The 14,914-nt window shown below is 38.1% G+C and overlaps 1 long non-coding RNA gene across 3 annotated transcripts in view; it reads left to right on the top strand.

Annotated features, from left to right (window-relative positions):
* Positions 1-14,914, top strand: part of LOC126956967 (uncharacterized) — a 246,048-nt gene that overhangs the window by 15,744 nt on the left and 215,390 nt on the right. The gene's annotated exons all lie outside the window — the stretch shown is intronic.

Genomic DNA, 14,914 nt, shown 5'->3' with positions numbered 1-14,914 from the left:
TGGAAATTCAGAACTTTAGGAAGTAGGGGCATACAAAATTAAAAATATCTCAGTACATATTAAAGATTATTTTTCCTCTTAATTCTTTTAAAATACATACAACAGTTTAAAACAAAACATTGTCTGTTGAGGTTTATTATGTCTCTTGATAGAATGCATATGAAAGCTATATCATAAAATGCAGGGTAGGATGAGTAATAAATGGACCTATACAACCTATAAAATTTTTAGTATGTATGTTTTAATACCTAGAGCAAGCACTAAAAAAATGCAAAGACATATAGCTAAAAAGCCAATAGATAAACCAAATTCTATAAGAATGTTCTTAGCGGCCTTATTCATAATAACACCAAACTCTAAATAGCCCAGGTGTCCAACAAATAGGGCATAGATAAACAAATTTTGGTACCTTCCTGCAATAGAATACCACTTAGCAATAGAAAAAACAAACCAACAGAATGGGTGAATTTCAAAACATTATGCTGAATGAAGACTTACACAAAAAAGTACGCATTGTATCATTTCATTTATATGAAGTTCTAGAACAGCCAAAACTAATTGATGGTGGAAAAGTAGATAAAAAAACACCAAGATTAGAGTGTGCCTAACATATTCAAGGAGCTTTGAGGAGGCTGGTGGAGCTGGAGCATAGAAAGCAGAAAAGAGTAGTGGAAAAGCTCATCATAGAGGAAAGAGGGATTGGTCAAAGAGAAGGACCAGATCTTGTGGGTCATTGTTAAGACTTTTTACTCTGAATAAAATGGGATCTTTTGTGGGGCTTTGAATAGAGGAGAGACATGATCTGATTACATTTTTCAGGGATCGTATAGCTGCTCCAAGAATGGACTGTAAGGGGTCAGTATAGGAAAAGGGAGACAATTAGGAGACTATTACATTTATCTGCATGAATGATGAAGATGGCTTGAATATATATAGAGCTCAGAATGGTGCCTTGTACTCAGTAAATTTTATCTGCTAATGTTATTTAAATTCCAAATAATCAGGTTAGTTTTTAGTCACTGAATGTTTAAAACTATTCAGATATTATATTTTTAATTTTCAAGAAATATTTATTTTATGATTGCTTATTTTCCATGCTGGAATGCTACTTTGTGTTTGCAATATTTTCACAAATTTATCTTTTCTTTTGTTTCCTGAATTATCTCTTTCTTCCAAAGTTGGTTATTCTCTTTAATGTTAAACTTTTCTTTCATTTTCTTAGTTTTCTGCAAGTGTCTGGTAATCCTAGGTTTTCTGCTCACATTTTTATAAAATGGGTATGTTGATTAGTTTATTCATACTTAGAATGCTTTTGCTTCTGATACTTTATTATAAAAATTTACAAGCATACAGAAAGTTAAAAGAATAGTGCAGTGAACACATGTATCTCTATCACCTAGATGCTACTGCCAACATTTCGCGATATACTTGCTTTATCACTTACCCATCTATCTATTCATCCCTCTTTCTAGCCATTAATTTGTCTTTTTAAAAATACATTTCAAAGTAAGTCATGACTGGCTTTTCCTGTTGTTGTATAGGTGGAGGTGTGTTTTCTGAACAGGAGGAAAAACATGGGTCTTGGTCAGCAGATCAGGCTTTTCAGTAGTCACAATTCCCTTCAGGATATAGGCGTGGAAAATAGACAGGCAAGCTGTGGTCTCCCATGTCCAACAGAAGAATTTTATTTTTGGGAAGGACAGTGTCCCTCCTCGTGTACCTTTCCTCCTCTCATCTGCCTCCCGCCTTTATATCATTTTCAAAGGCATTGTGTAACCTCAAGGTAGTCTGCAACATTTCTCTCTTACATCATGTATTTGTAAAGAGGTTAAAATTTAGCAGTTTGTAATAGAACACCCCAAATAACAGCAGCTTAAACAAGATAGGAGTTATTTCTTATGAGCGTAAGTACTCCAGACTAGTTTTATGGCTCGACAATCATCAATGGCCCAGATTTCTACTTTTTTGTTGTTCTGTCAAACTTAGTATGTGCCATCAACATATGGCTCAGAGTGACTGCTCCAGCTCCAGCCGATAGGCTCACATTCCAGTCAGAAGGAAGAGGAAAATTTTCCTTTAAGAATTTCTCAGAAGTTGTTAACACCACTTTTGTTTACATCTTAGTGGTCACTTGCTTCACAATGGAGATAAATTCTGAGAAGTGCACAATTAGGTAATTTTGTCATTGTATGAACATCATATAGTTATGCAAACCTAGAGGGTATAGTCTACTACACACCTAGGCTATGTGGTACAGCCTATTACTCATAGGCTACAAGCCTGCGCAGCATGTGACTGTACTGAATACTATAGGCAATTGTAACACAATGGTATTTGTGTAACTAAAGACATCTAAACACAGAGAAAGTTCGGTAAAAATAAGGCCTTATAATCTTACGGGACCATTGTTTTGTATGTATTTTGTTGGTCACTGAAATATCATTATGTGGTACATGACTATACTTAGATATACAATCACACTTAGCTACCATGCTACTAAGTACTGGGAATTGCGATTGATTCTGGGTGACCATGTGCTTCATAAAAACAATGAGAATGGATGTTGAGGGTACAATGCTGGCAAGTGTCAGCAAACTCTGCTTTTCCTCCCTGCAGTCCTGGGTCTACTGTGGACCCAGTTCAACTGCAGTGACCCATTGACTTCATTCCTGTTGTTATTCTGAAGACTTCCTGGCACATCACCAGCTACCTGCATGAAGAAAAACCTTCTCAAGCCTTTTTTTCCCCCATTTGGCTTCAGTGATAACCAATTCAGCTTGTAGACTTATTACCTAAGGTAAAACATCTTTTGCTGCCGTTGCTTTTGGTGTTTTAGACATGAAGTCTTTGCCCATGCCTATGTCCTGAATGGTACTACTTAGGTTTTCCTCTAGGGTTTTTATGGTATTAGGTCTAACATTTAAGTCTCTAATCCATCTTGAATTAATTTTCGTATAAGGAGTAAGGAAAGGATCCAGTTTCAGCTTTCTACTTATGGCTAGCCAATTTTCCCAGCACCATTTATTAAATAGAGAATCCTTTCCCCATTTCTTGTTTCTCTCAGGTTTGTCAAAGATCAGATGGCTGTAGATGTGTGGTATTATTTCTGAGGACTCTGTTCTGTTCCATTGGTCTATATCTCTGTTTTGGTACCAGTACCATGCTGTTTTGGTTACTGTAGCCTTGTAGTATAGTTTGAAGTCAGGTAGCGTGATGCCTCCAGGTTTGTCCTTTTGACTTAGGATTGTCTTGGAGATGTGGGCTCTTTTTTGGTTCCATATGAACTTTAAAGCAGTTTTTTCCAATTCTGTGAAGAAACTCATTGGTAGCGAAGACTTGGAATCAACCCAAATGTCCATCAGTGACAGACTGGATTAAGAAAATGTGGCACATATACACCATGGAATACTATGCAGCCATAAAAAAGGATGAGTTTGTGTCCTTTGTAGGGACATGGATGCAGCTGGAAACCATCATTCTTAGCAAACTATCACAAGAACAGAAAACCAAACACCGCATGTTCTCACTCATAGGTGGGAACTGAACAATGAGATCACTTGGACTCGGGAAGGGGAACATCACACACTGGGGCCTATCATGGGGAGGGGGAGGGGGGAGGGGGGAGGGATTGCATTGGGAGTTATACCTGATGTAAATGACGAGTTGATGGGTGCTGACGAGTTGATGGGTGCAGCACAGCAACATGGCACAAGTATACATATGTAACAAACCTGCACGTTATGCACATGTACCCTAGAACTTAAAGTATAATAATAATAATAAAAATAAATAAATAAAAAATAAAAATAAATAAAATAAAATAAAATCTTGAGCCTATGTAATTCTTAGCTGTATCTGTGCTTCCTAGGCCAGAGCCAAACACAGGATACAATACAGCACAAATGAGTTGTGCAGTAACTTCATCTTTTAAAAAATTTCTTAAATTTATGGTATTTTTTTAGAGACAGGGTCTCACTGTGTCTCCCAGATTGGAGTTTAGTGGCACAATCATAGCTCACTGCAACTTCGCACTCCTGGGGTCAAGTGATCCTCTCACCTTGGCCTCCCAAAGTGCTGGAATTACAGGTGTGCACCACTACACCCAGGCACCAGTAATTTTATTTTTTTGTAACTGATGTCATCTTGTTCTGTAGAGCTCATTTCCACGGATGGCAGATTTTTTAAAAAATCCCTAACTTTATCAATTGAAGCTAATCTTTTCCAGTTTTAAATTATTGATTTCTGCCAAATGTTAACTCAATACAATGGCCAAACTTTTAATGAGGAATATGTATCACCTGACATTTGACCCTCTTCTACTTCTTGTTTCCTGAGGTAGTTATAGTTGTAGGGGAAACTTTAGTCATGGAGGTGGGACAAGAGGCCTCTGTCCATGTGCTGACCTCTTGGTTCCTGTTGGACTTCACTGAGATGACATTCATCGTGCTGGTTACTGGGAATCTTAGTAGGGTCTACTGAAATGTGGCTTGGTCAATCTCATCTGGTCTTTGGGTCATTGTCCTAGTATTCCTTAGTACTGTCTGGCAACACTGTCATTTGCCTCAAGATATGAGGTTAGTTTTGTCTATGATTCTTTTTTTAATGACAGTCCTGGGACCGAGACACTGATAGAATACTTTAAATAATACATTGCAACTGTGTTCAAGGTATGTTATTGGGTCTTTCTTTAACATTTTATTTTTATTTTTTATTTCAATAGGGTTTTGGGGAACAGGTGGTGTTTGGTTACATGAATAAGTTCTTTTGTTAATTAAACTTTAAGTTCTAGGTTACATGTGTACAACGTGCAGGTTTGTTACATAGGTATACATGTGCCATGTTGGTTTACTGCACCCAACAATTCATCATTTACCTTAGGCATTTCTCATAATGCTATCCCTCCCTCAGCCCCCAAGCCCCCAACAGGCTCTGGTGTGTGATGTTCACTGTCCTGTGTCCAAGCGTCCTCATTGTTCATTTCCCACCCATGAGTGAGAACATGCGGTATTTGGTTTTCCGTCCTTGTGATAGTTTGCTGAGAATGGTGGTTTCTAGCATGTCCCCGCAAAGGACATGAACTCATCCTTTTTTATGGCTGCATAGTATTCCATGGTGTATATGTGCCACATTTTTTAAATCCAGTCTATCACTGATGGACATTTGGGTTGGTTCCAAGTCTTTACTGTTGTGAATAGTGCCGCAATAAACATACGTGTGCATGTGTCTTTATAGCTGCATGATTTATAATCCTTTGGGTATATACCCAGTAATGGGATTGCTGGGTCAAATGGTATTTCTAGTTCTAGATCCTTGAGGAATCGCCACACTGTCTTCCACAATGGTTGAACTAATTTACACTCCCACGAAAAGTGTAAAAGCATTCCTATTTCTCCACATCCTCTCCAGCATCTGTTGTTTCCTGACTTTTTAATTATTGCCATTCTGACTGGCATGAGATAGTATCTCATTGCGGTTTTGATTTGCATTTCTCTGGTGACCAGTGATGGTGAGCATTTTTTCATGGGTTTGTTGGCTGCATAAATGTCTTCTTTTGAGAAGTGTCTGTTCCTAAGTCTTTGCCCACTTTTTGATGGGGTCATTTGTTTTTTTCTTGTAAATTTTTTTAAGTTATTTGTAGATTCTGAACATTAGCCCTTTGTCAGATGGGTAGATTGCAAAAATTTTCCCCCATTCTGTAGGTTGCCTGTTCATTCTGATGGTACTTTCTTTTGCTGTGCAGAAGCTCTTTAGTTTAATTAGATCCCATTTGTCTATTTTGGCTTTTGTTGCCATTGCTTTTGGTGTTTTAGTCATGAAGTCCTTGCCTATGCTTATGTCCTGACTGGTACTGCCTAGGTTTTCTTCTAGGATTTTTATGGTTTTAGGTCTAACATTTAAGTTTCTAATCCATCTTGAATTAATTTTTGTATAAGGTGTAAGGAAGGGAACCAGTTCAGTTTTCTACATATGGCTAGCCAATTTTCCCAGCACCATTTATTAAATAGGGAATCCTTTCCCGATTTCTTGTTTTTGTCAGGTTTGTCAAAGATTAGATGATTTCTGGATGTGTGGTGTTATTTCTGAGGCCTCTGTTCTGTTTCGTTGGTCTGTATATCTGTTTTGGTACCAGTGCCATGCTGTTTTGGTTACTGTAGCCTTATAGTATAGTTTGAACTCTGGTAGCATGATGCATCCAGCTTTGTTCTTTTTGCTTAGGATTCACTTAGCAATGCAGGCTCTTTTTTGGTTCCATATGAAATTTAAACTAGTTTTTTCCAATTCTGTGAAGAAAGTCATTGGTAGCTTGATGGGGATGGCCTTGAATCTATAAATTACCTTGGGCAGTATGGCCATTTTCATGATATTAATTGTTCCTATCCATGAGCATGGAATGTTCTTCCATTTGTTTGTGTCCTCTTTTATTTTGTTGAGCAGTGGTTTGTAGTTCTCCTTGAAGAGGTCCTTCACATTCCTTGTAAGTTATATTCCCAGGTATTTTATTCTCTTTGTAGCAACTGTGAATGGGAGTTCACTCATGATTTGGCTCTCTGTCTGTTACTGATGTATAGGAATGCTTATGATTTTTGCACATTGATTTTGTATCCTGAGACTTTGCTGAAGTTGCTTATCAGCTTAAGAAGATTTTGGGTTGAGACAATGGAGTTTTCTAAATATACAATCATGTCATCAGCAAACAGGGAAAATTTGACTTCCTCTTTTCCTAATTTAATACCCTTTATTTCTTTCTCTTGCCTGATTGCCCTGACCAGAACTTCCAACACTATGTTGAATAGGAGTGGTGAGAGAGGGCATCCCTGTCTTGTGCCAGTTTTCAAAGGGAATGCTTCCAGTTTTTGCCCATCCAGTATGATATTGCCTGTGGGTTTGTCATAAACAGCTCTTATTATTTTGAGATATGTTCCATCAATACCTATTATATTAAGTGTTTTCAGCATGAAGTGCTGTTGAATTTTGTCGAAGGCCCTTTCTGCATCTATTGAGAGAAACATGCTTTTGTCATTGGTTTTGTTTATGTGATGGATTACATTTATTGATTTGCATATGTTGAACCAGTCTTGCATCCCTGAGATGAAGCCAACTTGATGACGGTGGATAAGCTTTTTGATGTGATTCTGGATTCGGTTTGCCAGTATTAATTATTGAGGATTTTTTCATGGACGTTCATCAGTGATATTGGTCTAAAATTCTTTTTTTGTTGTGTCTCTGCCAGGCTTTGGTATCAGGATGATGTTGGCCTCATAAAATGAGTTAGGGATGATTCCCTCTTTTTCTATTGATTGGAATAGTTTCAGAAGGAATGGTACCAGCTCCTCTTTGTACCTGTTGTAGAATTTGGCTGTGAATCCATGTGGTCCTGGACTTTTTTTTGGTTGGTAGGCTATTATTGCCTCAATTTCAGAGCCTATTATTGGCCTATTCAGAGATTCAACTTTTTTCTGGTTTAGTCTTAGGAGGGTGTGTGTGTGTCCAGGAATTTATCCATTTCTTCTAGATTTTCTAGTTTATTTGTGTAGAGGTGTTTATAGTATTCTCTGATGGTAGTTTGTATTTCTGTGGGATCGGTGATGATATCTTCTTTATCAATTTTTATTGCGTCTATTTGATTCTTCTCTCTTTTCTTCTTTATTGTAGTCTTGCAAGCAGTGTATCAATTTTGTTGATCCTTTCAAAACAGCTCCTAGATTCATTGATTTTTTTGAAGGGTTTTTTGGTGTCTCTATCTCTTTCAGTTCTGCTCTGATCTTAGTTATTTCTTGCCTTCTGCTAGCTTTTGAATTTGTTTGCTCTTGCTTCTCTAGTTCTTTTAATTGTGATGTTCGGGTGTTGATTTTAGATCTTTCCTGCTTTCTCTTGTGGGTATTTAGTGCTATAAATTTCCCTCTACACACTGCTTTCAGTGTGTCCCAGAGATTCTGGTACGTTGTGTCTTTGTTCTCATTGGTTTCAAAGAACATCTTTATTTCTGCCTTAATTTCGTTATTTACCTAGTGGTCATTCAGGAGCAGGTTGTTCATTTTCCATGTAGTTGTGCAGTTTTTAGTGAGTTTCTTAATCCTGAGTTTTAATTTGATTGCACTATGGTCTGAGAGACAGTCTGTTGTGATTTCTGTTCTTTTACATTTGCTGAGGAGTGCTCTACTTCCAACTATGTGGTCAATTTTAGAATAAGTGTGATGTGGTGCTGAGAAGAATGCATATTCTGTTGATTTGGGGTGGAGAGTTCTGTAGATGTCTGTTAGATCTGCTTGGTGCAGAGCTGAGTTCAGGTCCTGGTTATCCTTGTTAACCTTCTGTCTCATTGATCTGTCTAATATTGACAGTGTGGTGTTAAAGTATCCCATTATTATTGTGTGGGGGTCTAAGTCTCTTTATAGATCTCTAAGGACTTGTTTTATAAATATGGGTACTCCTGTATTGGATGCATATATATTTAGGATAGTTAGCTCTTCCTGTTGAATTGATCCCTTTACCATTATATAATAACCTTCTTTGTCTCTTTTGATCTTTGTTGGTTAAAAGTCTGTTTTATCAGAGACTAGGATTGAAACCCCTGCTTTTTTGTTTTTTGTTTGTTTGTTTGTTTGTTTGTTTTGGCTTGGTAGATCTTCCTCCATCCCTTTATTTTGAGCCTATGTGTGTCTCTGTACATGAGATGAGTCTCCTTAATACAGCACACTGATGGGTCTTGAGTCTATCTAATTTGCCAGTCTATGTCTTTTAATTGGACATTCAGTCCATTTACATTTAAGGTTAATATTGTTATGTGTGAATTTGATCATGTCATTTGATGTTAGCTGGTTATTTTGCCCATTAATTGATGCAGTTTCTTCCTAGCATCGAAGGTCTTTGCAATTTGGCATGTTTTTGCAGTGGCTGGTACCAGTTGTTCCTTTCCATGTTTAGTGCTTCCTTCAGGAGCTCTTGTAAGGCAGGCCTGGTGGTGACAGAATCTCTCAGTATTTGCTTGTCTGTAAAGAAATTTATTTCTCCTTCACTTATGAAGCTTAGTTTGGCTGGATATGAAATTCTGAGTTGACAAGTCTTTAAGCATGTTGAATATTGGCCCCCACTCTCTTCTGTCTTGCAGGGTTTCTGCCAAGAGATCTGCTGTTAGTCTGATGGGCTTCCCTTGTGGGTAACCTGACCTTTCTCTCTGGCTGCCCTTAACATTATTTCCTTCATTTCAACCTTGGTGAATCTGACAATTATGTGTCTTGGAGTTGCTCCTCTCGAGGAGCATCTTTGTGGTGTTCTGTTTATTTCCTGAATTTAAATGTTGGCCTGCCTTGCTAGGTTGGGGAAATTCTCCTGGATAATATCCTGCAGAGTGTTTTCCAACTTGGTTCCATTCTCCCTGTCACTTTCAGGTACACCAATCAAACGTAGATTTGGTCTTTTCACATAGTCCCATATTTCTTGGAGGCTTTGTTCATTTCCTTTTAGTCTCTTTCCTCTAAACTTCTCTGCTCACTTTATTTCGTTAATTTGATCTTCAATCACTGATACGTTTTCTTGCACTTGATTGAATTAGCTATTGAAGCTTGTACATGTGTCACGAAGTTCTTGTACCATGGGTTTCAGTTCCAAAAGGTCATTTAAGGTCTTCTCTACACTGTTTATTCTAGCTAGCCATTTGTCTAATCATTTTTCAAGGTTTTTAGCTCCCTTGCGATGGGTTTGAACATGCTCCTTTAGCTCGGAGAAGTTTGTTATTACCAACCTTCTGAAGCCTACTTCTGTCAACTCGTTGAAGTCATTATTCATTCAGCTTTGTTCTATTGCTGGCAAGGAGCTGCAATCCTTTGGAGGAGAAGAGGTGCTCTGGTTTTTAGAATTTCCAACTTTTCTGCTCTTGTTTTTTCCCATCTTTGTGGTTTTATCTACCGTTGGTCTTTGATGTTGGTGACCTACAGAAGGGGTTTTGGTGTGGATGTCCTTTTTGTTGATGCTGATACTATTCCTTTCTGTTTGTTAGTTTTTCTTCTAACAGTTGGGTCCCTCAGCTGCAGGTCTGTTGGAGGTCCACTTCAGACCCTGTTTGTCTGGATATCACCAGTGGAGGCTGCAGAACAGCAAACATTGCAGAACAGTAAATATTGCTGCCTGCTCCTTCCTTTGGAAGCTTTGACCCAGAGGGGCACCCGCCTGTATGAGGTGTGTGTCAGCGCCTCCTGGGAGGTGTCTCCCAGTTAGGCTTCATGGGGGTCAGGGACCCACTTGAGGAGGCAGTCTGTCTGTTCTCAGAGCTCAAATGCCGTGCTAGGAGAACCACTGCCCTTTTCAGAGCTGTCAGATGGGGACATTTAAGTCTGCAGAATTTTCTGCTGCTTTTTGTTCAGTTATGCCCTGCCCCCAGAGGTGGAGTCTATAAAGGCAGGAGGCCTTGCTGAGCTGCACTGGCCTCTGCCCAGTTCAAGATTCCAGGCCACTTTGTTTATCTACTTAAGCCTCAGCAATGGCGGATGCCCCTCCCCACTCCAGACTGCTGCCTCACAGGTCTATCTCACACTGCGGCGCTAGCAGTGAGCAAGGCTCTGTGGGCATGGGACCCGCTGAACCAGGCACGGGATAGAATCTCCTGGTCTGCTGGTTGCTAAGACCATTGGAAAAGCACAGTATTTGGGTGGAAGTGTCCCATTTACAGTATGTCATGGCTTCTCTTGGCTAGGAAAGGGAAATCCCCTGACCCCTTGCACTTCCTGGGTGAGGCAATGCACCACCCTGCTTTGGCCCACCCTCCATGAGCTGCACGCACTGTCCAACCTGTCCCAGTGAGATGAACCAGGTACCTCATTTGGAAATGCAGAAATCACCCGCCTTCTGTGTCAGTCACGCTGGGAGCTTCAGACCAGAGCGGTTCCTATTTGGCCATCTTGAAACCATGAATAAGTTCTTTAGCGGTGATTTCTGAGGTTTAAGTGCACCCATCACCCAAACAGTGTACACTGTACCCAACGTGTAGTCTTTTATCCCTCACGCCCTGCCCACCCTTTTCCCTGAGCCCCCAAGGTCCATTGTATGATTCTTATGCCTTTGTGTCCTCATAGCTTAGCTCCCACTTATGAATGAGAAGATCGATGTTTGTTTTTCCATTCCTGAGTTACGTCACTTAGAATAATCATCTCCAGTTCCATCCAGGTTGCTGTAAATGCCTTTATTTCATTCCTTTTTATGGCTGAGTAGTATTTCATGGCATATATATACACCACATTTTCTTTATCTTCTTGTTGATTGGTGGGCATTTGGGCTGGTTTTATATTTTTGCAATTGTGAATTGTGCTGATATAAACATGCATGTCCAAGCACATTTTTCATAGAATGACTTCTTTTCTTCTGAGTAAACACCCAGGAGTAGGATTGCTGTATCAAATGGTAGATCTACTTTTAGTTCTTTAAGGAATCTCCACACTGTTTTCCATAGTGGCTGTACTAGTTTACATTCCTATCAACAGTGTAAAAGTATTCCCTTTCACCACATCCACTCCAACGTTTATTATGATTTGATTTTTTGATTATGGGCATTCTTGCAGGAGTAAAGTGGTATCGCATTGTGGTTTTGATTTGCATTTCCCTGATCATTAGTGATGTTGAGCTTTTTAATATATGTTTGTTGGCCATTTGTATATCTTCTTTTGAAATTGTCTATTCATGTCCTCAGCCCACTTTTTGATGGGATTGTTTGTTTTGTTCTTGCTGATTTGTTTGAGTTATTTGTCGATTCTGGATATTAGTCCTTTGTCAGACATATAGATTGCAAAGATTTTCTCCTGCTCTGTGGGTTCTCTGTTTGCACTGCTGATTATTTCTTTTGCTGTGTAGAAGCTTTTTCATTTAATTAAATCCCATCCATTTATCTTTGTTTTTGTTGTTGCATTTGCTTTTGAGTTCTTGGTCATGAAGTCTTTGCCTAAGCCAATCTCTAGAAGGGTTTTTCTGATGTTATCTTCTAGAATTTTTATGGTTTCTGGTCTTAGATTTAAGTCTTTGATCCACCTTGAGTTGATTTTTGTATAAGGTGAGAGGTGAGGATCCAGTTTCTTTCTTCTACGTGTGGCTTGCCAATTATCTCAGCACCATTTGTTGAATAGGATGTCCTTTCCCCACTTTATGTTTTTGTTTGCTTTGTCGAAAATCAGTTGGCTCTAAGTATTTGGCTTTATTTCTGGTTTCTCTATTTTGTTCCATTGGTCCATGTGCCTATTTGTATACCAGTACCATGCTGTTTTGGTGACTACACCCTTATAGTATAGTTTGAAGTCAGGTAATGTGATGACTCCAAATTTGTTCTTTTTGCTTAGTCTCGCTTTGGCTATGCAGGCTCTTTTTGGTTCCATGTGAATTTTAGGATTTTTTTTTTTCTGGTTCTGTGAAGAATGATGGTGGTATTTTGATGGGAATTGCACTGAATTTGTAGATTGCTTTTGGCAGTATGGTCATTTTTACAATATTGACTCTACTCATCCATAAGCATGGGATGTGTTTCCATTCGTATGTGTTGTCTCTGATTTATTTCAGCAGTGTTTTGTAGTTTTCCTTGTGGAGGTCTTTCACATTCTTGGTTAGGTATATTCCTAAGTATTTTGGGTTTTTTGCAGCTGTTGTAAAAGAAGTTGAGCTCTTGTTTTGATTCTCAGCTTGGTTGCTGTTAGGGTATAGCAGAGTTACTGATTTGTGTACATTAATTTTGTATCTGGAAATTTTGTTGAATTCATTTACCAGTTCTAGTAGCTTTTTGGATGAGTCTTTAGGGTTTTCTAGTTATACAATCATGTCATCAGCAAACAGCAACAGTTTGACTTCCTTTTTACCGATTTGGATGCCCAGTATTTCTTTTTCTTGTCTGATTGCTCTGGCTAGGACTTCCAGTACTATATTGAATAGAAGTGGTGAAAGAGGGCATCCTTGTCTTGTTCGAATTCTCGGGGGAATGCTTTCAGCTTTTCCACATTCAGTATAATGTTGGCTGCATGTTTGTCATAGATACCTTTTATTACCTTAGGGTATGTCCCTTCTATGTTGATTTTGCTAAGGGTTTTATCATAAAGGGATGCTGGATTTTGTCAAATGCTTTTTCTGCATCTATTGAGATGATCATGTGATTTTTGTTTTAAATTCTGTTTATGCGGTGTATCGCATTTATTGACTTGTGTATGTTAAACTAACTCTACATCCCTGGTATGAAACCCACTTGATCATGGTAGATTATCTTTTTAATTTGCTGTTGGATTTGGTTAGCTAGTATTTTGCTGAGGATTTTTGCATCTATGTTCATCAGGGATATTGGTCTGTACTTTTCTTTTTTTTTTTTTTTTTTTTGTTATGTTCTTTCCTGGTTTTGGTATTAGGGCAATACTGACTTCATAGAATCATTTAAGGAAGATTCCCTCTTTCTCTATCTTATGGAATAGTGTCAATAAGATTGGTACCAATTCTTTTTTGAATATCTGATAGAATTCAGCTGTAACTCCATCTGGTCCTGGACATTTTTTTGTTGTTGTTGGCAGATTTTTTATTACCATTTCAATCTCACTGCTTGTTGTTGGTATGTTCAGTTTCTATTTCTTCCTGATTTAATCTAGGAGGGATGTATATTTCCAGGAATTTATCCATCTCCTCTAGGTTTTCTACTTTATGCACATAAAGGTGTTCATAGTATCCTTGAATGATCTTTTATATTTCTGTGGGTATTGGTTGTAATGTCTCCCATTTCATTTCTAATTGACTTTATTTGGATATTTTTGCTTCTTTTCTTGGTTAATCTGACTAATGGTCTACCAATTTTATTTATCTTTTCAAAGGGCCAGCTTTTTCTTTCATTTATCTATTGTATCTTTTTTTATTTGTTTCAATTTCATTTAGTTGTGCTCTGATCTTTGTTATTTCTTTTCTTCTTCTGGGTTTGAGTTGGGTTTGTTCTTGTTCCTCTGTTTCCTTGAGGTGTAACCTTAGATTGTCTATTTGTGCTCTTTCAGACTTCTTGATGTAGGCATTTAATGCTATGAACTTTCCTCTTAGCACCACTTTTGATGTATCCCAGAGGTTTTGATAGGTTGTGTCACTATTATGGTTCAGCTCAAGGAACTTTATAATTTCCATCTTGACATCATTGTTGACCTGGTGATCATTCAGGAGCAGGTTATTTAATTTCTATGTATTTGCATAGTTTTGAAGGTTTCTTTTGGAGTTGATTTTCAATTTTATTCCACTGTGGTCTGAGAGAGTACTTGATGTAACTTCTATTTTCTTAAATTTGTTGAGACTTGTTTTGTGGCCTATCATATGGTCTATTTTAGAGAATGTTCCATGTGCCAATGAATAGAATGTATATTCTGCAGTTGCTGGGTAGAATGTTCTGTAAATATCTGTTAAGTCCATTTGTTCTAGGATATAGTTTAAGCCCATTGTTTCTTTGTTGACTTTCTGTCCTGAGGACCTGTCTAGTGCTCTCAGTAGAGTACTAAATCCCCCTCTATTATTGTGTTGCTGTCTATCTAATTTCTTAGGTCTAGTGGTAATTGTTTTATAAAGTTGGGAGCTCCAGTGTTAAGCATATATATATTTAGGATTGTGATAATTTCCTGTTGGACTAGTCCTTTTATCATTATATAATGTCCCTCTGACTTTTTTTTTTAACTCCTTTTGCTTTAAAGTTTGTTTTATTCTGATATAAGAATAGCTACTCCTGCTCTCTTTTGGTGTCAATTTGCATGTAATATCTTTTCCACCTCTTTACATTAAGTTTATGTTAGTCTTTATGTGTCTGGTGAGTCTTCTGAAGACACCAGATACTTGGTTTGTGAGTTCTTATCCATTCTTCCATTTGGTATCTTTTAAGTGGAGCACTTAGGCCATTTACATTTAATGTTAGTATTGAGATGCAAGGTACTATTCT

This window comes from Macaca thibetana, chromosome 6 (genome assembly GCF_024542745.1).
Source record: "Macaca thibetana thibetana isolate TM-01 chromosome 6, ASM2454274v1, whole genome shotgun sequence".
Taxonomy (NCBI): domain Eukaryota; kingdom Metazoa; phylum Chordata; class Mammalia; order Primates; family Cercopithecidae; genus Macaca; species Macaca thibetana.
Note: the sequence above shows the minus strand (reverse complement) of the source record. Positions and strands in the feature narration are given on the sequence as shown.